We start from the raw sequence: 26,407 nt of genomic DNA on the forward strand, positions 1-26,407 counted from the left end.
TAGTAAAAGATACTCAAACCTGTCTGTGCCAGCATGGAGAAACCAATTTTTTCTCTCCTACCTAAAGAAGGTGTACCACTCCTCTACATATTACTATTCAAAACAAAAGGCATACTGTGCTGAATTAGCCAAGAAAGTCATACTTATTTGTGGCTCCCTGGCAGTTGTTTCATACCAGGCTAAGTTTGATTATATTTAGAGATATGCTTAGACATGAAAGCCAGGCTCAAATTCTGTGAATCTTGAAGAATGGAGAAAGTAATGAAAATTCAACAAAGGACAATTCTGGGATTTTAGTATTGGTAAGGTATTCCTCTGGACACCGTTGGAGGCCCTGGTATTGTCACAGTCTGAACGCTTCTAATAAAGGTCCAGTGCTTTAATCAAAGTATCTCACTCCACAAACTCCTGTTGAAGTGCAACAGTTGGTGAGTAATTTGTGAGGCAGAATAATCACTTTTACAAGGTGTTTTGGAAAACATCTGCCTTCTTTACATACTTCAGTTTTCATGAGTTATAACAATAAATACTAATCCTTGTGTGGATGTCCTTGAAAATTTCTTTAGTGTATGCTTCAGTAAATACAGAAAGCTCAGCAAAAAAAATTCAAGCAGCCATAGCTGCATGCTTAAAAATTATAGTGGACAAAACGTTTCAATGTGTGTTAGGAGAAAATGAATCTGTTCAGAGCCAATATACAACATAACAACAGATCCTCTACAGGTGTGACTATTCTCAGGCTTATTTCTAGTGCTCTGAAGTGCTGTTACTTCCCCTCCTTTTATCTCAAACTTTTTCAACCTGCAAATTATTTGTCGTATAACATTTTAATCCATATTGTCCTTTTTTGAGCTCCGTTCTATTTCTCCCTTAGCAGTATGCCCCTTAAAAACATTACCTGCAATATTATTTTCTTCATATTCTCATTTTCCTTTTCTTGTCCTCCCTTCTCATAGTATGTAAGACAAAATGCTATATTGCAGTCCTCTTATAGAATGAACATTCCTGAAAGTAAATCGAACTAAAATTTAAGTTGAAGAATAAACCCTAAAAAGATACAAAACTTCCACTGGTGTTCAAGGGACTCTGCCTTTCAAAAAAAGTCTGCAAGAGTGAGCTTTAATAGGGATGTTTTATTGTTTTATTTATTGGAGCAGGATTTTTTATTGAGGTTTTATTTTTTGAGTTTGCCTTAGAGAAACTCTCTAAAATGCTTTCTATCCCTCTTGAAGGTCTCAGAAACAATCTTTCAGCACTACCAATTTCCCTTTAGCAGCAGGACAAGTTTGCCTGCCAGCAAGCCAGTTCTTTGTCAGAATGAAAAGCTTCTCATCAGTAAATGCAACATCTTCAACACTGCATTTCAGTCTCTCCCATAATAACACAGCCCTGCCACGGACTTGAAAATAATTAGCCAGCAGTATCATTGGTATTTTCTTCATTGCCAGCACAGCTCTTCAAAGCAATAATTCTTCTCTCTTCAGGAGCATCAAGTTCTTCAATTGAATAATGATGGACTTGAGCAAATACCGATCTCAGCAGCAAGATTCCTACTGTGGAAATGTGTAATCCAGTTTTCTTGTGTAGTAATCTAGTGGTTTTAAAACTACAATCAAACCCTCTATAAAAGTGATATAATTGTGTGCAATTAAAGCAAAGTAGCTGATAGCTAAGCTTCTGAGGCCACTGTTTTCCTTTCAACACACACTTCAAACCAGTCAGCAATTCCCAAACTTTCCCTGTGTTACTACCATGTTCACACATCCCAAACAAATTCAGTGGCCAGTTTGCTCTTTCAGTATTGGAAGTACAGCAGGCAACACTCCCTTTTGTATCAGCATGGCAATCCTCTAACTGAGCCTCTCTGACCTAGACTTTAGTCTTCTAAACAAGACATCCAATCCCCTACACACATGAAAGTCCTGAAATGTGTCTTGTGCCTCCAGTCCAGCACTTTGATTCACACTGCTTCAGAAATTCACAAAAAAAACCCAAAAAAAGCAAGTTAGTTGACATGCAGGCTCTGGAAATATTTAGCCTTCATTCTCAGCAGTCTTTTTTTTTTTCCTGTGCACACACTATTTTTGCACATGGGCAGAGGACTGATACTGTGTATTTGTATTTAGCAGGACTAAACAAGGTGCTGTTCAGCTTTCTGCAAGCCTGCAGCAATACTCCAACAATTTAAGAATTACTGGTAAGAAATAAAACTAATTTATTAAATCCAAGACTGATTTGATAGAAAAATGATGGTGAAAAGCCACATCTGGAAGGGAACATTACTGGACCTTTCATGGATATGGTCAGATTGCTCAGATGGGTGGATATCTTAACCTGAGTAGCAGTAAATTCCTGACCTAGTGGAGGAAGCAGGTGAAGGCCATGGAGGCAATGTACAAGACAAGCCTGAAAACAGTAACAGGTATTCAGTGAAAAGGCAGTTACTGTGAAAATGTAAGTTCTTCCTGTGTTTGTTGGTGCTATAGTCAGAAGTAATTTTCTTTAATGAGTTAGTCCAGGACCACTTTTTGTTTGCAGAGGGTAGTTTTCTTTCTGGAGAGTTAATCAAAACCACCAGACAAAGCAGCTAGGTATTTTTCTGACATTTAAAAAAAAAAAAAAAAAAAAAAAATCAATCAAGGGTGTGTGTTTCTGTATGCAAATGTATTTGGAATATTAACTGTGTAAATCAACAGTTGATTTCCCAATTAAGCTAACTGGTGGCAGCAATTAAGACAGCAATTGGTAGGCTGTAACAGTGTAGTCAAGAGGCTATCTCCATTTTCAAACTAAATAGATTTGTGAGCCTTAGTAAATAAGCAAATTGTGGTTCCTTTTACTACAAAGTCTGTTTTGATTTGATTTGAAAATAAACCTCTTTTTCCTCTGTGCCAAAAAGAATGTCCTTTGAAGCTAGAAGTGAAAACTCCAGACAGTCTGCACCCTTTCTAATAATCAAAGAGCTCTTAACTGAGCACTGACACACACTCCTCTAAACGGGGCTCTCTCTCAGATCTGCCTTGAAGTACAGTCCTCCTACCTTATTATTTGCATGACTAAAAGCCACTTGTCCCTTCCACTTCCCTGCTGATGAACAACTTACTTCTACCAATGTCTAAGAGAAGGTTCTTTGCTTTCCTTCCTCTTGAGATTGCTCTTTTTCTTCTGTTCCTGCTCCAGCTCCTCACCATGTTCTTCTCTGGCCACCTGCCAACTAGGCTGAACTAGCTGAAATTTGTCAGTTTTAAATACCTGTGTTTTGGGGGGGGGGAAGTAAGAAGCAGAATGTTCTGTCTACATGTTCACAGGTTTTTTTCTTACATTTCTGAACCCTTGATGTACTGCCTCAATGTACATAACATGGTAAAAACTTGATTAGGATGGTATTCATACAGATCCCATCCATTCTGAACACATTTCCTTTGCTTCACCCTGCTTTCTGATAATTAGAGCTGGTCAGAAGATTTTCTAAGAAGGCCTAATCACCAACGGGAATTATGATAGAAAAGATCTGTCCCAGTCAAGCAGCTTGCCTCTTGGAGAACAGGGATTAATCCCTTGTTTCTCCACCATGTTACCAGAATAATAGTGCTTCTAACAGTACGGATTCATGAACAGCATTGTTTTAGTTTGAGACAGCTACTGAAGCTACCACACTCTGTTCACTCCTCCCAATGCCTCTACATCAAAGCAGAAACACTTGTGCACTGATTTGTCTTAAGATGCTGTGCAGGGAACTGACACTGTCTCAGGAGTTAATTCACGAGTAGGGTTGGCATCCATTTAGGACTAGATCTCTGTTAGCTATTCCCAACTATGCTCTCATGAAGAATACCTAGGTAAGAAATTCACTATTGCATGGCATGTGAGTAATTGCTCTTGCAGTTTTGCAGTTTGCACTGTACGCTGGCCCTTACCTAATATGAAACAGTGAGGAAAAATCTACGTTCTAAGAAAGGTTAACTGAAACTGTAGGGCAGTCCTTTCGAGTCTGTCCTTAATTTCTGTTCAACCATACAAATCCTGAAACAATTAAAACGTAAAAAAAGCTTCTAAATGATTCTTAAAGATACTAAAAATGGAACAACTGTTTAATTCATAAACAACTCAGAAGTTTAGGACTATGCACACTTGCTGCAAGCAAAACAAAAAAATAAACAGACAAGAGTGTCATAACAACAGGAAAATATGATGAAAATGCCTCCAGCCACCACAAGCTAAACATTTTGATACCATTCATTCCACCCACAACTCAGTAAAAACCAACGTTAAATAAATACAGAAATGGCAGATTCACTTGGACTGAAGTCATCTGACGATTCTGAAGTGAGTGAAGTGAGTTGTGCAGGAAAGTGTGTGGAACTCTAAATTCACAAAATGCAAGTTGCCATTCATTTTCTTGCAGTAGTGACTAATGAGGATGTAGGTGGGGGAGAGTCTGGGAAATATTAACAGAAAGAAAAAGTAAGCCATTGCTAAAAATATTGCAGGCTCCAATTCCAAGTTTATTATTTTATGGCAAATTACATAGCTAACATTATTAAGATTCAGTCTAGGTAAAAAAAGGCAGACAAACTACAGGATAAGCCCAGCTGCACAGAACACACAACCCAGCTTTCTCATTTGCTCAATAACTCAAAAATTACATTCTGCTTCAGCAAGCTGCTGTTTCTTCCCTTACATACTCGCCTTCTTCCATTAACATTTTATACTAATTGCTATTTAACTCAAGGTTTTCCTTTTAAGAAATCAGAAGTGGAAACTGAGGTTTCTGAAATAAATTTGTGTCAGCTTATCTGCAGAACACTTCATTCTTCAACAGTAAAACCATAACCTAACATTTTGTTTGCTTATAGGACTAAAGGAGCAGCTTTTTTCCTGTTCTATTTAGCTGAGCCTTCTATTTCTTAATTATTATGAAAACACTCTTGCTCATAACAAGTTCCTGGAACTGTTATATTGACTTCAGAAAATATGCATAGATAATGAGAATTTGTCCACTAACAGCCACTCTTTGATAAATTTAGAGTCACTACAATTAACGTAACTGATATGTGACTTCTGTGTCTTTGAATACCTGGTCCAATTCATATCTCAACAGCCTTATATCTCTCTTTTGCTACTTCTGCTACTTTTTCAGTGTGTTTGCACTGCACTACACTATTTTGGTTTTCTGTGCAACTATTCAGTTTTGCCATAACTGGCACTGAATTGTGTTATTTATAAGTGTGAGGTAAAACAATCAAGGTTGTCAAAACCTTACATGACAGCTACAGATCAGTTCACATGACATTGGTGCAGATTAGGCACAATGTAGGGTTTAAATCTATCATTCCTTACCTAAACAAAATCTGGGTTAAAGGGAGTAGAAGCTTTTCAAGTAAGATTTACACTCACATTCTGTCTCAACGCTGTGCATTAAATTACTTTCAGAGAAAACCACCTTTTCATGGCATAGACAGTAGAAATTAGAGAAATAATTAAGAGATCAATTGAAAACAGATTCATTAGCTTCAAAAAATGGGAGTATTCTAGACAAAATTAGAGCATCTGAGAAGCGTGAAGATTTAATCCCCCAACACATTTTCACAGAGATATTTGGAACACAGTGGGAAAATAAAGCAAAGCTGCAGCAAGATATTAAGTCTAGAAGGCACTGGAGAATAGGAAAAACTAAACAGTTAATATCTTCACCATGAAGACAGCACAGCAGAACATTTAAACTATTCAATTTCAGATAGCTGTCTTATTATTTTTTAAAAAAACTGGGATAAAACAAAGCAAGCTGACCAGAAAGAAGGTAGTAAAATTTCAGTTTAACCACCTCACAAATTCCATGGAATATGTACTGCAGATGTTCGTTTTGCACAGACAAATCAAAACTAATCCTTTACTGAAAGAATAAGGTGATCATTTCTGAGATAAGGTGACTAGTCTCAGTTGTAGGGTGCACTGCACTCATACTTTTCTGACTCACATTAAGGCGGACCCAGGAAAAGCTTATTAAATGGTTGCGCTAGTGAATGACTTATCACTGTAAACCCTGATGCTAATCAGGACAATAAACATGAAAGTTCTGTAAAATGCCCTGAAATTGCAGTTAGTCAGAAGAAGGTGAAAACAAAAACTTGACAGCTTTTCCCTGGAACAGGGCTGAAGCTATCACTGGTGATGCATCACCAGCTCTTTAAAGCTATGACTGCAGAGAAAGTGCAGTAGCCAGACTGACTCGCTACATAGAATGACAAGCAATCAAGGAGAGGCACAGAAACTGCAGTGTGCTGTGCTGTATTTGCATATACTAACCAGAACAGGGACCAGCAACTTAATAAAATTGTTGGCAACAAGGAATTCCAGCTATTTCTCAGCCAACACAATTTTTAACACTGATCACTATCCTAGAAAGTGAATTTGTTCCTCCAAAAAGCAGAGTGCTTTCAGTTCCTATTAAAGAAAATTTTAAAGGCAAAAGACCTGAACCCCAGCAACCTTTGTGGCCTCAGCATCTGCCTGTGGACGATTAGCACTGCTACTAGTTAAGATTCAAGGATAGAACTTCACTGTGTATCAAGCATAAGACAAACACAGAAAAGATGGTTTCTGTCTAGAACAGCTTGCAATCCAGACTGAAAAATTTGCAATGGGAGCCAGGCATGATAAACAGCCGGGTATCCAAGAAAACAAATGACAGGCTGAGATACTGAAAGGATTTAAGTCACACATTCTGAAAGTCACACATGAAATCATTGGACAAAAGTCCCATCCCCTGATTAACTGTTCTAAATATATACATTGAGTTAGCTATGATAGATCAAATAAGGGACATAGTAGCACGTAAGTAAAAAAATCTGCAGCATCTCATGTTTAGATGCCTGCCCCTTCAAAATATATACTAAGCTCATGCGTGAGTACTGAGTCCCTTGTAAATGACTGGCAGTCAGAACGGTAACCTAGTGGTATCAAGATGCAAGTGGAGCTTTCTAGAGAGAGACAGCTGGAAACACTAAAACCAGGATCTATCTGAAATCCTGCATCACCTTGGGGCTTAAAACCTTAAACTAGAGTTCAGGCAGATGCCTAAACTCCCTCAGGATTAAATCCTCTCGTGAGAGTAGATGCTTACAAAGTTTTTTTTCAAGCAGGTGAGCAGGGCTCACTTCTGAGGATGCAGCTGCTGAAGGAAATAAATAGTATCAGCTCTCTTATTTCAAATGGTAACTTTATTTAGAAATTATATCACTCAAACAAAACTGGGCTTCTAGCAAGGCACCTCACCAGATAAAGTGTGCATGAGATAGGAAAGCATACTTCATTCTTTCAGTGGCTACCATGTCCCTGTGCAGAGTTTTATGACAATGCCAGGGCCAGGAGAGAAGCATAGAGGTCTGACACATTGCTGTCCTGCCTCCCAAGACAGTATGCATGTTTAAACTGTAGAAAAATAAAGTCCTGGATGAAGAGTCCAGGACTGCCCACCCTCACATCAATCTCCTAGCCATGGACACAGCCTCACACTCACTCTTCCTTGTGCAGCTCAGTGACTGTTTTGTGGGTGTTCATGTTTCAGATTGATCTACAAGCACTATCATCCCTTCCCTTTCCTTTGGGAATAGCTTGTAGTTTCCCCTCCTTTAAAAAAAAAAAAAAAAAAAGACATCAAATGCAACAAAGATTCTTAAACAGTAAATTAGCATTCTCTGTTGAACTGTTCCTTAGCTGCTGTGTCCCTAATGCTGATTAATGTTAATGGCACCTTCTGTGAAAGCACAAAGGGGACCCAAGGCCACTACTTTGTGCCTGGAATTGTAGGTTTCCTTCCTGAGATTCTTTCCTGCTGCAGGAAACAGCGTGGCTCTCTCGGTAGAAAGGTCTGAGTCAGTGTTGAATCACTGCCCAACATGATGTGAGGGGGCAGGAGCGTGTGTGTGGTTTCTGTTTTGCCTTTTTTTAATGATGGTGTCTTTTAAATATAGGCATAAAAATAAGACCACAACTATTGTAAAGATCAGACACCCCAAGGTCCTTTTCACACAATTACCTACGATGGTTGTATTCCTGAGGACATTTCAAACAGATACAATATCCTGCCTTCTGTATAGTGTTGCCTTAACAGCTAAAAAGCTCCATATCCTACTGGGGAGATAACATATTTCAAGAGTGGATAGGAACAGCAGGAGAGGAAGGGTGACCTTGTGCTTCAGTATTAGTCAGAGGCTTGAAAGATCTAGATCTGAGTTCTGAACTGAGAAGATCAAACTTCTTTGGTGAAGTTGGATCAGTTGCTTAGATACACATTCAAAGGAGGTGTTTGCCTAAACATCAGCCTGATCAGCTGATCAGAAAAATCAGCTACATCAAAACTGTAATCCTTAAAACCATGATCAGGCCCATCTGCCAGTCTTCTTGGAAAGGATGATTCTCAGAAGACCCCAAATATGTATTACACTGCAGAGAACACCAATTTTGATGTTACCTGTGGAGGAAAAGTAGAGAATTTTGTTTCCTTAGTTAATGGCTGCAATAAATGAGACAAGACAAAGTTCCAAGTTCCAGGTCTTGCTCTAAAGTCAGCACAAGTACTTCATACAATAGCTATTTTATGAAAAACACAAACCCTCTCCAAAGCAGTAACTCAAACCCAGTCTTTTCCCTGATAAGTGTCAAAAAAAATACACTAAGTATGTTTCCCCTCACCGGGCCGGTGAATCTGCAACAAAGTCCCATTAAGTGGAACAGCTTCAACAAAAGGGAGGGGAGTATGGCCAATAGCCATAGGGAGTGCTCACTTTTGGAAGATGTAGGTGTCATCACCAGTTATATCAAGATAAGAATCAAGTGCTATCTCCTCCATCTTGGACCAGTGTTCTAGCCACTGAGATTGTCTTACTGAAAGAGTTGCCTTCCTACATTTGAAGGAAAACAATGACTCACTCTCATTTTTGGCAGATAGGTTGCAGGCAAGCTACCTTAAAAAGTATGTATTGGGGGCTGAAACTGGGGTACTGGGGACTCCCAGGGAGGGAGCATTTTTTCTTTGTAGAGTTGTATGGATGGAGAGGGTGGGATTTAGGATTTAAAACAGCAGTGCTTTGCACTGTGCTATTAGATTAAACATGCAACTCACTGTTGACCATTCTGGTTCCTAAATCACTCTTGAAGCATACAGTCTTCCCCAGGCAGTGTTTACTGGGTGCAAGAAGGAACCTAAACACCAGTTTGTAACTCTCAGACAGTCTTGTTTTGGAGGCAAAAAGACAGTGGGCTGTGCTTTGCCCAAGGCCTGTGGCAAAACCATGACTGAATTCAGTCTGTAAAATGCTCAAGGGCTGTTTCAGGACAAAGCATTATATAAAACACAAGACACCGTTGGACTGATTTCCACACAATGCCACTGGCAAAATTCCTTCTAGTCAATGACAGCAGGAAGAGGTTACAGATAACTAGAAATCCAGTATGTGATCGTGAGGAGTATCACTCTAAGCAACTTTGCATTGTGATTTATTACATTTTTTGTACTTTACATTAAAGTTCTTTCCCATTTTGTAGCCCATGGTCTAGAGAGATGAGGGTGTGCATTCACTCCCTGAGCCAGGCATTGTCTCCACTTCTTAGTGATAGTTTTCAATTGGGTGTACCACCCCGCTGAATCCACTGCCACAGGAAGACCAGGTGCAAGTAATTGAAATAGAAATAGTAAGGAGTGAAACAGAAGACAGCTGCCTCAAATTTTGCAGTGGTCAAATGACAAATCTTTTAAAAAGTGAAGAAGGTAGCTCATTGATCAGTCTCATCTCTTTCAGACTTCTATGTCACATTCTTTTTTAAAATAGAGTTTCTCCTAGTGCAAATAGACTGATCAAATTAACAGTGATTAGTAAGGAGGCCCTGGACATCACTTTGCATACCCAGAACATAAATCACTATCATTCTACATGAAATGCATCCAAAGCTTTTCAACAGTGGTCTGTGCATTGAACTAGAAATGGCCTGCACAAGCTGTGCTGCTATCAAAGTAGATAATTCCTCTTCCCCCCCTAGCAACGGGATGTAAAAAAAAGAAGCAATATTACCAAGGCAGAAATTACTTTCTGAATCTCCTGAAAGAATTAAGAGTCACTGACAGTGATACTAGGTGGTGTTAAAAAGCTGGAACATGCACTGAATTAGGAATTGAAAGAATAGCAGTGATGATTTAAATCTGAATGTCTGAAATTCCTGAGAGATCCCTAAATGATATCCTCAAATCTTAATGACTTTATGCATTAGTGCAGATAGTAAAAGTTGCTGTAAACTATAAATATGCACGTCTGCAACAAATTATTCTTGTTCCATTGTACTTTTGTACTATTCTATAAAATAACTTTAACTGCTCAGAAAAGCAGAGATGTTTCAACACTTCAGAGAAACAAGAAAGCCCCAAATAAAATGATCCTAGAATGAAAATGCATGCAAATTCATTAACTTCAAGAGTGAGTGTATCTAGCAAGACACTAAAGCAGCTTATTAAAACAAACATCTATTTTTGTCAAAATTCCTTTTTCTGCCTAGGCTGAATGTAGGCTGTAACTCCCCAATGCCCACTGAACCTAGGAGGCTCCATGAATAAATGATGAGATCAGCAGCAGGGTGGTGCAAAGCCAAAGGCTCAAACCTATTGAGTCAAATTTTGGATTGATGTGAGTTCTCACACAGATGAACTACAAAGCCCCAAAAACATTTATAAGGGCCATGTTGACAGGTCCGTAACTACCAAGGTGCTACTCTAAAAAAAGAGATTCCAGAAGAAAGAGAACCGAAACAGCTAAAAAAGATCTGTGTGAGGTCTAGCCCATCAGTCAGAAACCAGATGAAATTAGGTTTTGTGTAGGCTCTCTGGCTCAGGACAATTTCACCCTAATAGAAGGTGTTTTTCCTGTTAGCACGCAGCAGTATGTGTTTCATCACAGGACAAGTTAAACTGTGTTTTTTAAAAGCTCTTCTGGGTTTGAGAGCATATGTTGAGCTGAAGAAGACAGGAAAAAGCATATTAAAAGTTGGATGGGTATGTTTATCTCCCCTCTCCAACTCAGTGTTCTTGGGAGATTTTAACCAGGCTTTATTTGTTGTTTTTTAACTTAACACTTTTGAATCATGACTTTTTAATCATGAATTCAGGTATGTAGAAGAGAGGTCTGACACATGACTTGTAGGTGTTACTTAGGAAAAGTCTGACGTTTCATGGCATTTTATTTATGTACTTGTTTTTGCTTCCACTATCACTTTGTTTTGCTTAAAGATAGGCAGAGGTGTTATTTCTTGGCTCTACTTGCCTGTCCCTTTAATTAAGTTCCAGTTTTCTCTTTTAGTAGTTCTGAAGTCATTTGTTGTGGAAGCAGTTTTGCCCACTCTGCAAAATGGGAGTTTTGGTTTATTCGTTCCACCTAATTCACAAAATGTTTTTGGCATTATTAAGTGCTTACAGCTATAAATCATTGTTTCTGTAACAACTGTAAGTCAAGGCTCGTACTTTATACATCACAGGACAGGTAAACAGCACCATCTATGTTTTGTGCAGTGTCTGTTGCTTTGAAAGACACCAGAGTTGGCTGGCATGGCCCAGAACTGAGACAGGGCTGGCCAGAGAGGCAGCAAGGCAAAAGTACCCATGAGTTGTAGCACACAAACATACTCTTTCATGACCATAGATCATCACTGGCTACACTATTCAAAGGAGCATGCTGAAGAGTCACTTCAACTAGCCCTCCAAAATCTGACTACCCCAAGACATGTATATTATTCCATGCAGATAGGCCCCTTTGAGTTCCTGGGTTAAAAATAGCTGTATTCCTCTTCAGGAAAAAAGCATCAAGGAAACCATATTTCGCAGAGGAGAATTCCCATATCTTCTTTCTCTTTACACCCTGAAATGAGCTACTTCAGTGGACTTAGGAGTTGCATTAGCACATGGTGTTATCTGAAATTGTTTTCAAGGGCTTAATTAAGATGTTTAACAGAAGCCAACAATCACAAGAAATGTGATGTGGATATATGGAATACAACTTGCATTCTAGTCATTAAAAAAGTTATAGTTTGCTCCTGGAAAGCATTTAGTTCCCTGTGAGTTATCAGAAACCTAACATTTATAGAGAGCTGAGAATTTCTTCCCTGAAGCTGGTACTACAGTTCCAATTACCACAGATCACCATGCCATCTGTGAGCAATTACTTTTCACTTCCTCTTTAAAACGTAGTCAACATGCTAAACTAAGTCGGGCCTCAGTTCTTTCCTGAGGTTTGGATGCGTTAACAAAGACATTTACAATAAGATGAAGCTCAGTCCAAGCCTTATCCTCCAACTTGGCTATATTGAGAGTTGCTCCTTCAAAATTGCACATTCTGTACTCTAAATTCTCCCTGCTTTTCTGTCTCTACTTCAGAAATCCCTTAAATCTCCATAAGAACAGTAGCACTCTTTGGATGGTACTTCTCTCATTTTATGAACCATATAAAAGGTTGTTCCTCTAGGGGAATGCATGCTGCAAAGCTAGAGTTATTTCTGCCCCTTTTTCCAGGACAGGCTATTAACTTCTCTATCCTTGTATGTCACCAAGTTTGTTCTCACACCATCACATTAGTGAGAATAGTAAACATGGGGACCTGAGTGACATTGTAGATTTGAAAAAAAAAAAAAAAAAAAAAAAAGAAAGAGTATTTTATTTTTCTATAGCAGTTGAACTACATCTTAGACAAGATTAAAAGTCATTGTCAGTACATAGTCAGTGCTGTCCAGGTTTTATTTTACCACATCATTACATAAGAAAGGTCCTTTTTAAAGTCTTTAACTGTTTCTTCAATTCAGCCAATTATTTTTTCTGCATTTTTAAGTGTTCAGAAGACTGGTTATTTATTACAGCAAAGACCAGCAGAGCTGGAAACAGCTATAATATGTGATATCTACTTGTATTTCTACAGCACCTCCTCTAAATGGAGGTCCTCAAAAGATTACCAAGTTTATCAGATCTGGATGTTCTGAACAGCTCAGATAAACATTGGAGAAGCACATGTGTTTTTGAATTTGTGACAAATGTTTACCCAAATATACATTTTCTGGAATTTCCTACTCCCATAATCTCTGGGAACTGTGTTAGCACCCACTTATTTTTAACCTCCAACAGTGGTATTAACAGTACTAACATCAGTAGACACTGTTGCAAACTGGAAGTATTTTCCACAGAGATGTTTGAATGCTGAATGGGATTAGAAAACCTCAAAATGGAGCTGATTTATATTGGTGAAGAACTGACAGGCAACTGATGCTCACCCCTGTTCTTGCTGCTCTGTGGAGAAATTTTAATCCCTGTAGTCTTCAGTCCACCACCAACCTCATATAAGAACAACAAATGCATAACATACAAACCAGGATGTTAGTATTATGGCAGTGCTACTGTGGTCTTTGCAGTGACCCTAACTGCAATGCGGTATTTCTAGAATGATCTCAAAAAAATCTACACAAGTTTTTAAAATAAAATATTAGAAACACTCATTTTCTCCCCATTACTTATCCAGCTGTAATAATACCAACATTCTTCATTACTTTTCTAGATCCATACCATATTTCTACCACTAGTGCCTACTAGAGGTTTAGTCTAAAGTTTAGGGTTAAGAGAATGATGAATGTTTCAGGCCTCCCAGCCAAAGGTAGACTTTCTACAGTCAAGGGAGAAGCATTTACAATAACTAAATTAAACAGATAGTGGATGGTCTGCTTATAGTCCCACAAGGCTTGTTTAATTCAAATACATATAAGATACCACTTCTGCTATTCACAGTAATTGTAAGAAAATTCTATTCACTGTTCAGCTATAAAGGAAGACAAAAATCTCTACCTCAAGACACATAGAGGCTAATTCTTGTTGGTTCAGTAACACTCTTACTGACAGAGTACAAACTCCCTTAGAAAAATATCATTTCTTCAACTGTGATGATGGAGTCTCCCATAAAGCCAATGTGTGAAGTTTCAGTTTTTGGAGCTCCTTTGGTGAAAAATTACTGTGACTAACCTCAAAGTGATGGCTACAGGTATCCTAGTGTAACTTCTTGTGTTCACTGTACCAGCACTCCTCTAATTCCCTCAGTGTTTCACAACGTCCTCTAAATTTGCTTACAGGATTTTATAGTGCCAACTCAAACCATTCTATGATTCCACAAAACGTCAGAACAAAAGATAAGCTGTGAGTGTGACATTGTTTATGGATAGTGAAACTAAAACACACTGAAAAGATGTGACTCGCCAAAAGACACATAGGAGACTGGTATAAAAAAAAAAAAAAGAATTGGTAAATCTAGTCGTGCTTCCTTACAGACTCTACCACCCTCAACAATTCATATGATGATGAAGCATGAATGGTGAAATGAAAGGCACCATATATTTCTTGCAAACACTTACTCTCTCATGTACACACTTATGAACATCACATTAATTGTTCCAGCATTCTCTTTCCATGTTTCTAAGTCAAGTACTTGCACTCTCACTTCTCAACTTTTACACAGGACAGTTTCAGCTCTGCATGAAAATTATCTTCAAATCTCTCTGTACTTTGTCATATAGTATTTCTTCTAGTTGCCTCACAGAAAAGAGATCTCATTGAAGATTTGGAAAGTGATGAGGTAATAGTTTTGGGAACTATTTAGATAAATATCAGAAAAAATAAAATAAGAAAACAGCCAACGCTGGTTCATTTGCTAGGTCAATTCCATTAAATAAGACTTACAAATTTCATACTGACTGCTGAGTTTGAGTCTTACAGAAGTTGAGGTGCTTTGTTCTACTTCCTAAACAAACTTTTTTCTCTCCTCTGATATTTATAATTCCCATATAGTCTTACAATTTCTGTAACACCAACCTATTTTTTTCAAGGGTTTCATATTTAGCCTTAGGCAACAACCATGCTAGATTCCACGATAATATTGTCAATGATTTCTTCTTCACAATTCCCAGTGTGATTTCACTTGGTATGTGGAGTTGCACAACTCCCTTTTAAGCTGCGCATGACATTTTTCAGTATGTCTTCAGTGTTTCCTCAGAAACTTAGATGCTGCATTTTCACTTAAGAGTTTAAAACAACTCCTGCCAAGAATGACTTCAGACACCATGATGCCAAGAGGCAGTTCTACCAGTCAGCATCAGTACTAAATGACGAGAAAGCTGCATTCATGGATGGGGGTTTGAAGAACTCTGAGGTGCTCCTTTACAAAAACTGACATACTGGACATTAAAAATAATAATAAAGTAAACAAACAAAACCATAGTATGGCTATGAAATAAGACTGCTCAGAAGTCAAGAAATATGAAAGCAAGCAGGATCTGTGAGCTCTTTCTATATGCAAAGTGCTCACTTTGGGACAGGGTCGGAAGGGCCCGGTTTGCACACTGAAGTGCAGTGGTGCGTTGGAAGTTAGGTATGGCTGTGAAAGCATTTCGCTCAGCAGCAGTGTTTGTATTCATCACAGGAACTGCTTACCTGTACTGCCATAACTGAGCAAAGCACTTATGCAAGTGAAGAAAACCCCCCTGTCTCTCCAAGTTCCCTAATAGCCAAGTGTTCTTCAGCAACCAGTAGTCTTACAAGGTGGAGAGAGCTGAGCCAATATATAGCCAACTAGTAACATTTAGAAGGTAATTCTGCCACTTGTTCTTAATTACCTGTGTGCCACTTGCATACAGCTATACTCCTGCTTGCTTACCCACCTCTTTAATCTAGTGTCTCCTGTTTCTGAGCCTTGGTTTGGTCTGATCCTAGGCTTCTTGATTTTTTTCAAAACCTTCTCTTGATTTCTGAGCTTGTCTGGCCCAGACCTAATTATGGGTGTGCACTTCCCAACTCACAGTGCACAATACAGATACTACATAGCGTACAAGTATATTACCCAGGTAAAGACTCAGATACTAACTTTTTCCCAGCAAAGCAGAAATTTCTTAGCTCTTAAAGGCAGCAATGCATCATACAAAGGAATTGTGTTGCATAGTACCACTATGTGTAAGATCCCTGGGAATCTATGAAATAAAATTCCCAGATTTGTTTCAGGATCAGCACGTTCAGGCATACTCAGGAGCTAAGCTCATCATTCAAAGTCTGGGTCTGGTGAGGCAATGCATGCCATACAGGCTATCCTAAAAGCTCACCAGATTAGTACTGGGCTCCTACCTGCACAGAGCAACTCCTGTAAGAGAGAGGCTGCTCTGTAGTGTACCTCAGCTGGCTGGGCTGTGCAGAGGCAGAAGGCTAGCACAAGCCATGCCTGTGCTTCCTATGCCCATAACACCTCTTCTTGGCAGCCTAAGCTATGAATGCCTGTACGTCCCACCAGCCCTTCCGGAAGATGATGTCTGGGCTCATTTAGGAAAGCTTTTGCCCATGTTTTCTGCCTGATGTTTGTTTTACGACATTTCCAAGAGAGGAACTTGAGTGCCAGGCCTATCACATTGCATCCAACTACACGATATACAAGCTCAGGATGAAGACAGGGGTGTTGTAAGATAGTTTTCTCTAGAATTCCCTAATGACACCTTAGCCATCACCTGAGTGAAAACAGTATAGACAGAGCTATTGCCCTTGCATGAAGCATCATTTCCCTGTGTTCCTTTGAGAGCTGTGTAGAGCTGATGGCCTCTTAGAGAGCATCGTGGCATCAATGTCAAAATGCACATTAAACTTAACCCTACTTAAGAGGTCTCAGAACAGTCAAATGTTTTGCAGTATCTAGTAGAAAAAACAAAGCCTTATATGAACTAATTCTCCTGACAGGTTTTTTTCTCTCACTCTTTTCACTTTTTATCATGATCATCACCAGTTTTTATTAATTTCATCCAGTGTGAAGCAACTTAAAATTAGTTCACACATTTGTTTGTTCACAACAACAAACACCTAAACAAAAATTTTGTTGGTGTAATTCATTTTAAAAAGCTGCACGATGAAAATAAAGCTTTCAAATAGGCTCATATGGAATATTACTCTACTGGAAGCATAATGTCACAGAAACGATTTCCAGTTTCACTCTTTCTGTGCTATGCAGCAGTTTTCCAAACGATTTCTAGTTTCGCTCTTTCTGTGCTATGCAGCATTTTTCCACATTTAGTTTTATCACCCATGTATTACTGTATTGCCAACATCTGTAAAAGGATTCCCTTTACCTGCCAATATAAAAATACCACAAAACAAAGTAAAACACAGACAGAAAGTGTGCTTCTTTGTAGTTCTATTTATTTAATTTATTTTTGCCCATCCAGCCAGTAAATTATGGATATGGGTAAATAGTATTTCAAGCTCAATTCTTGACATGGACCAAGAGAGATACTTTATTTCCAGAGTGAAAGATTTGGACTAAATACATGGGTATTTTTAAAATCTCATGTCAACTTCAGATTGTGTTGGAAGGAGATTTTTATTGCCTTGCTATTTTATGTTTGATTATATAATACTCCTTCTTCAAAGGGAATAAAATCTTTTCCTTACCTCTATATATACTGACTCAGCCATATGTGAAGGGCTGCCCTTGTGTGAGCTACGGAGGGTTTGTAGATTGTCTTGCTTATATCATTATGTATTTACAAGCCAAATCCCCCGATCTTCTGATTTTGAGAGAGGAAGAGATGCATACAAATTGGATGAAGTGCTGTGGGACTAAATTATAACTGAAGTTTTTTATCTGTGCTTATATGTCACTCTTCCCACTTCATGCAAAGATATAGTTATATCCTTCACACTGTTATCTGCTGCAGACTCTCCATGGTTTCCATGATGGAGAGTATGAGACACAGCAGTTCAGTTATTTTCCCTTGTAATCTATTCAAAGGTACTTTTGGTCCAGTTGCGTACCAGTAATTGTTGTTTTGCAAGACAACAGCTTTGAAGAGCTGAGAAAAATTAATCACAATCTACTTAAAACTGATGTTTTGTCAGGCTTTAGGAGTAATCAAATCTTCATTTTAATCAAATAGTTATACCTAAAGAACCAAAGAAAACTATTATGCAGTGTCCTGAAAATGGCCATTAGACACAAGCTAATTAGTCTTGTTTTGAAAAAGATTGGTTGTCTAACAAGCAAAAGCAACAGTTCAAAATGGGGAACATTTTCCAAGTAGAGAGAAAACACACCAATGTACGCAACCACCGAGATAATAAAAGAGCTAATTATTATCAGGAGTAAACATTGCTCAAGGAAATCTCTCAAGATCGCTATAGCCAGAGTAGCGTGAGAGAGTGAATAAAGAAGTGAACTTTCACTACATAAACTGAAAACTTGGAGGGAATAGCATTGACATACACAAGTTAACAAGGTGGGGTTGGCAGCTGATCCACATGACATACAGAGAACTTAGCAGAATTTTATGAAAAATTATTAAAAAGCCAATAATCACACTTTCTTAATTAAAAGACTATAAAATGAGTGTTAAATTATCAAAATTAATTATCATCTAGCAAACACAACTACATGCCTCTTCTGTTTATGCGCAGAAGCCTATAATTCTTTGAACTACACAAAGCAGATACTCTGTGGTCTAATGTTATCAATTATTCCTTGGCCTCTCAGGTTTTTTTTCTCAGCTGTTACTAAAATGGGCAAGGTTTTCTCAAGCTCACCACTCTTGCTTCTGTAATATCTGTAGAGAAGAAAGATGATCATAGCTGTGCATTGCAGCAATGAATTTACCATCTGAACATAATGTTTGTGGTTTATGAGCAAGTTATACCTTCAGTGGAGGGGGACCAGACCATCTCTGTGGAAGAGAGACGTTTTTGCAGGGAAGGTGTCATGGATGCTGAGATATGTGACTATGTCTAAACCAAGTGATGTCCTACCTCCTTGAGGTAGAGAAAAACTTAAACATCCACATGGAATACCTACCAGCTAGGATAAAACATTAGAGCTAGCATGCAGAGAGATATGCAATCATACTTTATGTCACCCCTTGAACAGTAATTAGATTCAAATGATAATATTCAAGCCCAATATTTCTTGGCTGCCTTCCTTCACTCCTTTCTCCTATGTGCTTTTTGGAGCAATGGATTAGAAACAAATCTGACTCACATGGAATTTGAACAGAAGGACATTGTGGGAACAGTAATTACTTTGCTAATGGTTAATAATCTAATCATGCTTCTTCCCAAGAAAATGAAATAAAAGGATTTGGTGTCCTCTTTAAATCACAGACAAATTTCCAGATCCATCCAGTAGGACTAAAACAGGAAGAACACAGAAGCCCATTTAATTTTAAAGGGGTCAAAATTGTCACAATGTATCTTACACTTACTAAAACTGACAACAAAAAAGCTATTAATATGAAGTGAAATGGTACAAATGCAGCTATACTTGATGTAGTAAAAAATCATATAGCTATTTTACTTTCCTCCTCACCTTTCTATTTCAGCCCTACTATTTACTGTGACATAATAAGAGAGGACAGTTAATGTTCTTGGCAGTAGGATACACATCTAGATAGTAATGGATTTCCAGGGAGGAGTGCTTCCCAACTCCATCATCCCGTCACAGAATCTGTGAGGAAGCCAGTGCCCTACAAACCAGAGCAGTATATTATCTTTCCTTGTGCTCTTTGGCTAAACAGGGAAAAGGAATATTTTAAGTAAGCCCAAAATGTCCTGAACTGGGAAAAAACCACCATAAACTTACTGTCTGATATAATTCTGTGCGACCTGCTAGAAGGAATGGGGGAAGGAAAACTGAGAGTTTGGTCTTAGTGGAGAGATGTCAGAGATAAATCTAGCCTACTATGTTCACAACAACATAAGAAGAAATGAGTCCCTCCAATCGCCAAATAACCCAACCCAACTCAAACTCCAAAAAACTTTTGCAACAGCTTAACTGACATAGCTTTTTAGGTTTCTAAGAAAAATGACAGTATGCCTGAAAGAATAACCCCTAGTTTCTGCCAAATGGTAACCAATAAAGAAATCTCTGTTAATATCAGCAGATGAAAAGTTCTCAGAACAAAGCCATCCTATTTCCAACTTTGCCAAATAGTAGCATAAGTTTATTTTCCAGGGGAACACATCCAAGACAAGGTATTTTTCCTAGGAAAAATGATATTCTACCTAGCTTACGTCAAACAACAAGGAAAAATAACAAGTGAGTTCCTGAACCTTGAATACCCAGTCATAAAACCCAAAGGAGGAGACTAGTTTCCTCAAAACCAGAAGAAACTGTGGGACACTTTCTAGACTCTTTCTGCAGTGGGAACTTATGTGTCAAGGCATGTTTGTACAATACGGGAAAGAAACAAGAATAAGCAAAGAAAAGTGGCGACTCCAGGGAAACCATCGTAGAAAATGTCTGCCTTCTTCATAGTTCAACAAGGGACCCTGTGCTTCAGGAAAGCTGTGACTGGGAGCTGCAGCAACACTGTATCTTATGAAAAAAACTTTACGTACCTGAGCATTCAGAAGTGTACTCTCTGAGTGCTTTTCTGCATACCAATTCCTTAGAGTTTACAGTTCAGGACTGAAGAAACTTCAGTATCTCATCCCAGCACATTTCAGTGCAGTATGTAAACACAAGCAATGTGTTTTAGTTGGCAGTCACCAGTGACCTGTGCTATGACAGTACAGGATGCAGCCGGACGTGTCATGAATACAGAGCAACAAGTTCAACACATGTACTATTGTGCAGAGACCACAGGCCCAAACACAGAAATTTAAAATAACACTTGGATGTTTTGAAACCAGGCAGAACAAAATCTGGTCTTCTCTTACACGAGTGAACTGAGCTAGATGAGAATGAATAGAGTATGCTTTTTCCCCCTACTCCCATCCCAGGGAATCATCAGAAAGGATTCCAGCTTGAGAATCCCTGAGAGCCAGGAAGGGGTTCTGACCTGGAAGTTAGCTTTGGAGGTCTGTCAGGCTCCTAATTCTGTCTCCAATGCCATGAATTCACATTAGCAAATACACGCTAGCATAGTATTTGTTGTGGGAGAGGGAGATTATTTTATTTTCCATGCTGCCTTTAGCAAGCCTGCATTGCACCATTGCACCACTCCCACACCTTGAAGCAGCAAAGAACTGCAAGCTTATAAAAATGCTTCCATGTGTTTGTTTCCCTTTAACCATATCCACCTCCTGTGATTAATATCAATCTGTTAGGATAATTTTCCTGCAACTACATTATTTTCAATACTAAAATAAAAATTAACAATTAACTTGAAGCACAGACTGCTCTGTATAGGTCTACTCAAAACCAGAATTATGTTCAAAAGCCATACTCCTGCTACTGAAAAGCATTCATGCTTTCATTATATTTAATTTACCATTCTTTATGAATGAAAGCAAAGAAAGAATATGTGTAGTTATTTGTTGCCTCTTTATGATATATAAAGTACCATGTTTACTCTTGGTTTTGAAATGAAAGAATTTTCTTCATTTTTTTGGTAGTAGTTTTATTTGGCAGTTCTCAGGATGGCAGAAAAACTAACTGGAAAACAAGAAGTATAGTTCTATTTGAATTAAGATAGTAAAATACAAACAGGTTTCTGTACAAAATACTGTTTTTTTGCTGAGGTTTGTTTTTCACTTTTAAAATAAAAATGAAGAAAATAAAGGTAATTATTTTCCTGATGAGCTAATGCTTACAATTTTTCTCTTTTATTATCAAAGAAACCAGACAATTTCAGAAGAAATAACAAATTTTACTGAATAAGGTTGTTTCTATTAAAATAGTTTTTTTTTCTTTTTTCTTTCTGGACTAATTTAATGACATTTTCAAAATTTGAATGAACAAGGCCATGGGCAACCTGGAGTTAGACCTGCTTTGAGAAAGATTTTGGACTCCGCGATCTTCAGAGGTCACTTACAACCCAAATTTTACTACAAGTCTAAATAGCACACCTATTTCTGTTTCATTCTCTATTCAAATTAGTTGGTTAAAATATCTAATCAGGCCAGGTTCAGAATAAGGCTGAAACAGCTACTTACTCCCAGTATCAGTGTAACTATAACAACCTCCATATGATGCTGTATCTCATGCTGTGGTCATATCCTTGTTTTCTTTCCTGCCTCACCTTTACATCTTAAATTAGCACCTCTTTAATCCAAACCCCTGGAAAGTTCTGGAAGAAAAGCTTTCTTTGTGAAAAATTAATTATCCATATCTTCTCAACTAAGGCCTGAAAAATGATCAATGCAAGTTTTTTTGTTCTTTCAACAAATTATGAGTACCAACTATATTAACAATGGCAATTGCTATTATTGATTACATTTTTAATATTAGTATCTGTTTCTACATTTTGTATTGATTTATTGGGCTGAGAGCTTTCTTCCTAATGTTGAAGTATCTAAGCTGTAGGAAACACTAGCATCCTAAAACTAGGAACATAGACATAACCCAGAGCTAATTAAAGTACTATATTTTTTACTTGCAGATCTGGCGACTAGCACGTGCTTATGCTTTCACTGGCATACAATGGATATATGCCAACATAGCTTGCTTTTTTTTTTTTTTTTTTTCATAAACACAGCTGTTTGCAATGAATCAGTTGTTATAATTTCCCAATTGACCCATAATAAAGGAGAGCAGCCAGCTTTAAAGCACCAGTTATTAATATCCTTTCCTAATCCAGGTGTGTGAGGCTACCTTTGCAGTAAGTGCATTTTGTGAAGGCGAAACTGGAAATGCATGTGTGCATACACATATATGTATTTGTATTCTTTCTACAGACAAAAAGAAATGGAAAATGTCATTGGAAGTGACTGGCAAATACATAAATATTACCAGATGAACCAGCCCAAAGAGTGAGGTCCTGCCTTGGTCACACAGCAGTACAGACAATGGTATGATGAACACATCATTATGTTATGTTGTCCACACCATGGTCTGGATATAATTCAGATCCTAGGGATCTAAAAGCTTTCTGAAAGTTACATTAAATAATTATGCTGCTCAAGAAGTTTTCAACTTATTTTGCAGTGAAGACAACCAGGAAACTCCTGATGTAACCAGAATGGACAGCAGCAAGGCTATGATGCTGTTTGGAAGAAAAACTGCTTGGATAGTTCATACCTATTTGACATCATACCTATTTATATCTTCCTAAGACCATGATAACCATGAGTACGAGAAAAGAGGAATACACATGATGAGTCTCAGTTGTACCTTTCTCAGTTGGTTTAGTACAGACCATTGGTACATGGGCAGTAGCATTCAGTTGCAGATTGCTACTCTGACAGGTTTTTCTGCCTTGATAAGTGAAGCTACTTCTGCTATATTTAACAGATAAAGCCAACTATTGGTACTCCTGAATAGATTAAGCAACTGTAACAATACAAAATTTTCTGAAGAACATCAATATTTTTCCTGTGATAAAAAAAGCTTCTCTAAGGTCATCTATAGACAAGTGTTACATAGTATATGTCAGATTATAACAGTTTAAATAGACACCTAAGTTTATGAAATAGATATGCAAATACTACATTCTGTTTGAATTACTAAAAAAGATACATCAGTCAAAAGACACACGCACGTGGTATAATCTAGAACACAAATGAGTTGTCCAGTATTTACGCGACCTTTTGCCTGTGGTTTCCTTTTGATGATCAGTGACTGGTCATATTTCCTGAAGAAATATATGGCAGCTCATTTTAAAAAAATCCGTGAATCACATGCAGCAAGTTGTAAATGTTGCTGCTTTGAAGCAGCCAGAATTCCTTCAAGTTTCTCTCATCAGACAAAGTTTGAATACCTGTCAATCACTTGCCTTGGTGTTTAATGGTATGAACACCAGACAGGTGAAAAAAAATACTTGGAAAAAAGATATGCAGTAAAAAGCTATCAGAATCCACACTGCAGGTCCAGATCACAGCATGTAATGAATCAGTATTACAGATAGTTAAGTGTGCTTTGTACATTCTATTCAGGTAACTTTGTAGTGGAAGCAAGGACAACTAGCTTTGCACTGAATATCCAAAGAGGTCTTTTGAATGTCTAACTGAGAAGAGTTAATAATACCAAAAATGAAGTGCAGTACATACTATAAGAAAAGTAATATATTTTTAACTGCCTCAAGAATGGAAATTTATTGGTAGCATTAGAGGTGCTATAAACAGGAGTGATACTGTGGGGGTCTGAATATATTTGGCTAATAAGCATTTTTAATATATAACACATAACATATTTTTGTTTAGCTCTGTGAGAATCTGGCAATGTGTTTTCCAAGGAAGGGAGGTATACCTCAAGTGGGAAGTGGTACTCTATAATGAAAAGGATTTACTGACAACACCAGTTTTTCTTCTATCTGCATGACTTGGGCCATACTGAAACACAGGCCTGCAAATGAAACCTATCAGTCAGAGTCCAACATTCTTAAAACACAACAAGCCTTGAAGGTGGCAAAAATATCCAAGGCACTTTACACGTAGAAACTAATCCATGTTGGGTTGTGGGATTTCCTCTTTGGAGATAATGTTTTGTTCAGGGGCTCTCAAGTAAGTGAAGATGGGGAAGATCCTTTATTTGGTATCACTTTCACAGATTAATTAGAACAGAAAGGAAGATGTAAGAGGCACAGGCAGGTCCCTTCTCTCAAAATCATTTTGACAAAACTCAGTGGTGAGAAATTACTTTATTAACTTGACATATTTTAAGTTAAAGGTAATTTTGGCAACAGCCTATTAACTGGTGACCCGAGCTGTTACTCAGAAGAAAAAAGGAAAAAAAAAGGCTACATTCCAATGTTTCTTTTCTGACAGTATAATCCACATGAGCTATGCAAAATTCCCTCCACAACCTCAGCTATTTTCCAGGGGACCAAGAAGGTGAAACGTAGCCTACAGGTAAAAAGTGATTTTTACAGGCAATAATATCTCATTATCTCAGTGCTACAATAATGTACAGTGTCATGGGAAATAACATATTCCTTCATGTGAAAATGTAACCATACACATTGTAGTGTTCATTCAAGGAGTTATTTGGGGAGGGGCAGGTGGTAGGGGTTGCAGTCACAAAACAGTTATACAAAACCTTAGATATCTCCATAGGTATTTGTTTACATTAGATTTGCTTTCTGATACTTAACGTGGACTAATAGAAAGACTGGAGTTGGAGCGGGGAAGAAAAGATAGATAGAAAATGATGAGTGGAACTTATCTTTTACCCTGAATGGGAATTCTGTAAGAAATACCTATCATATTAAGAAAAGCCATTATTCCCAAATCAACAGAAAACAATTAACTGAGAATTATATGGTTGGTTTGGTCATCAGCTGCTGTATCTTCATCATGATACATGTTTTTTCACAGCATGATTTACTTCAGCAAAGAAAGACATGACAGAAGGCAGTCTGAGTTTTATGACTTTGGAAGTACAGGGTGAAACCTGAATTTCAGAAGGACCACCTTTCTATGAGTTTGTGGAAGAATATAAGCTCAGAAGACTGGCATGACCAGAGAGAACATGAACTACTCATTTCAGTCCTGCAAGACTCCACTTGAATCCCTTTTCTGAACAGATAAACGAGTGTATGAATGATAACTCAGTTCAGCTCTCAGCAGTCACACAGTGACAAAACCAGTAGAATTCACATTTAGTATTATTTTATATAAGCAATACCATGGGCATTTAAAGGGAATGAGTCTTTTTCATCTACCTGGCATCACTGTGGCTTAGGAAGCTCCAGGTTGCTCCTGTCAGTATGTGAGTTTTTAAGTCCTGCTTTCAAGAGCATTTCCATTGCTGGCACTTAAAATCTTGCTACAAGGGTTTCTGCAGCTCTAGGTATGCTAACACAACTATGCTCTCAGAGACTCCTGCTGGACACATGGCAGTTGCTGACAGAGTTTTGCTACCTGCAAAGCTATAACACCTACATGACAAACTAAGCCACCAAAAAACCTCTTCTGTAGCCATAGGTGCATCCATAACGTTTCCTGCCATTGGAAATATGTGATTTTTCCCTGGCCCTGGCTTAGGATACTATGCCAGAATAAGTTTACTTTATGCCAGCCCTTCTTAAAACTGTCCGTGTCTCCTCCACAAGCTAGTACAATTGTTGGAAAGACACAGAGAGCAGGAACAACAGGCCTCTATCTCCTACTGACCCTTTTAGAGGACTTTATCTTGCTGTGAGCATTCAATAGGATTTTATATACTACCAGTGTTAAAAAAGTAACTCCCATACATTTCTACCAGAAAGAGATGGATGCAAAGAATAAGTTCGAAAAACTGGATGAAGCTGAATCAGGTTAAAATGTTTATGAACCAGCTTCGTATGCAGTATCTTGAATCTCTGTTATCCCAATATTGATCTGAAGGCTTACTCTTCCCATTTAGTGATAGATTTTGGTGAGAATTTTTATCAGACTGGATATTACAATAACGATATGTGGACAAGGACAGGGTTATGAAGCACTCTTTTTGGAGGGCTT

General features: G+C 38.0%; 1 long non-coding RNA gene across 1 annotated transcript in view; it reads left to right on the forward strand.

The window, feature by feature from the left end:
* LOC141953285 (uncharacterized) overlaps positions 1-25,454 on the forward strand; it is a 45,836-nt gene extending 20,382 nt beyond the window's left edge. The window contains exon 3 of the long non-coding RNA XR_012631898.1: positions 25,283-25,454. This is a non-coding gene — a long non-coding RNA (uncharacterized LOC141953285). The remainder of the gene's footprint in view (positions 1-25,282) is intronic.
* The last annotated feature ends 953 nt before the right edge of the window (positions 25,455-26,407 follow it).

This window comes from Strix uralensis, chromosome 1 (assembly GCF_047716275.1).
Source record: "Strix uralensis isolate ZFMK-TIS-50842 chromosome 1, bStrUra1, whole genome shotgun sequence".
Taxonomy (NCBI): Eukaryota; Metazoa; Chordata; class Aves; order Strigiformes; family Strigidae; genus Strix; species Strix uralensis.